The following is a 1,874-nucleotide window of genomic DNA, read 5'->3' as shown; positions in this document are numbered from 1 at the left end:
ACGGCCCGCTGGGCAGCTGCAGGACTTCTGGAGCCATGTGAGCCTCTGACTAAAGAAAACGGGAATTGAATGCCCACCTGTGAGAGGAGCATGCACATTTAACTGGTTCGTTTTCAAATACTTGCAATGTCCTCAACGGAGGGAATCCGCTTACATTTAAGTGAAGGTTTTAAACTGACCAGTGAGAGAGGGAGAGTTGTGAGACCCTATTGCCAACGTCACAGCTGAAAAAAAAAATGACGAAGGAGAAATGTCCAAGGACAAGAGACGATAGATGACTTCAGGTAATTCCTTTATACTCTAATACCAGGTTATAAATACAGTAAGGATTGCGTTATATAAAAACTATCAAAAGAGTATCAGTGAAAAGACATGACTTCTGTGAACTGGGTGGAATGGTGGCCCAGGCTGGGTGGCAACAGCCTTGGGCTCCCTCACTGGTGGTGAAGCGGAGTTCCCCCAGTGAGCACCAAGTCTACCAGTTTCCTTCTGCTGCCACAACGCACAGTGTGTACCCATGGCTTTCACTACACACTAAGGATTTGGGAGAGGTGGCACAGCAGGGGACAATCTTGCAGGATTTGTTTGAAGATACAATGTCCCCGGAGCCAAATTCCTTCCAAATTCATGTGCGGGCTGTAAAAGGAAAAAAAAAGAAAAGGTGGGGGAAAAAAATTAGCAAAACTCAAAAATCACAACTTAGATAAAAGCACATGTCTTTTTTTTAAGATTTATTTATTTATTATGTATACGATATTCTGTCTGCATGTATGCCTGCAGGCCAGAAGAGGGCACCAGACCCCATTACAGACGGCTGTGAGCCACCATGCGCTTGCTGGGAATTGAACTCAGGACCTTTGGAAGAACAGGCAGTGCTCTTAACCACTGAGCCATCTCTCCAGCCCCCAAAAAGCACATGTCTTAAGCCTGAAAATTATTTACTGAATTTGCCTTTAAGTAGAGCACATTTTCAACAGCCAATCAACAGGTACTTAAGATTTATTATTGGGCAGCATAGTTCTGAATGCTGATAATATTTATATAAAGAGATAAAATTGGATGCTGAGAAACTTATAAAAAATACAATTAAGAATTGAAATACAGAATAACAATAACCAAAGCAGGCCACGTGCATATGGGTACCACACTCATAATATAGATTGTCAGCCGTACGCGATCCCTTCCCGGAATTAACCTGCAGGGGGGGCCAACCACTCACAGCCTATGGGGCTCCCCAGGGACACTGACAGAGCTGGTCCACACTGGCATCTGAGGGCCATCACGTGAGCTCCTTTTGGCTGGCTCAGTTGAGAGCAGGCCTAGGCCACCACTAGAAACTACCTAACTGTATCAGATCAAGATGCTGAAAGCCATTCGTCGATTTGGCCCCCCAAAATAGCCGAATGAGCTCACGGGGGGTGGATTCCAGTCAGAAAGATGGTGGTGTTGGCCAAAACCTGCAGCTTGTCCTTTGTATCGAAAGCCCCCAGGGAACAGTCCTCCCGTCAGGATTCTGCCCAACGCCTAGCCTGCCAGTCGCAGATGTAGGTGTGTCACAGACAAATGGAACGATGGACACATAGCCACTCACGAAAATGGACAGCCAAGACCTTCAGTTGAGAAAACTTTTAGGGTAATTCAAGGCAAGGCACAAAGGAAATGGGATCAAACTGACTACGTGGAGATGCAATCAAAGAACAGGCTGGGATCCATGAGCAGTGAGGGAGTATTTTGGCCAGGTACCTGTGGGCGGTCAGCAGTAACTGCTTGACAGTCACTGCGGTAACCTTTGACCCCCACACAGAGGCAAACAGCTATCAAATCTCACTCCCCAGTGAGCAAGCTGGGGAAGACAGAGAGAGGGAGAAGAAAAG

At 46.5% G+C, this 1,874-nt stretch overlaps 1 protein-coding gene across 1 annotated transcript in view; it reads right to left on the bottom strand.

Annotated features, from left to right (window-relative positions):
* Positions 1-277: 277 nt before the first annotated feature.
* C24H12orf75 (chromosome 24 C12orf75 homolog) overlaps positions 278-1,874 on the bottom strand; it is a 29,282-nt gene continuing 27,685 nt past the window's right edge. The window contains exon 6 of the mRNA XM_005358240.2: positions 278-636. The gene's annotated coding sequence lies outside the window, so the exon portion shown is untranslated. The remainder of the gene's footprint in view (positions 637-1,874) is intronic.

The sequence above is a fragment of the Microtus ochrogaster genome, chromosome 24 (assembly GCF_000317375.1).
Source record: "Microtus ochrogaster isolate Prairie Vole_2 chromosome 24, MicOch1.0, whole genome shotgun sequence".
NCBI classification, from domain to species: Eukaryota; Metazoa; Chordata; class Mammalia; order Rodentia; family Cricetidae; genus Microtus; species Microtus ochrogaster.
Note: the sequence above shows the minus strand (reverse complement) of the source record. Positions and strands in the feature narration are given on the sequence as shown.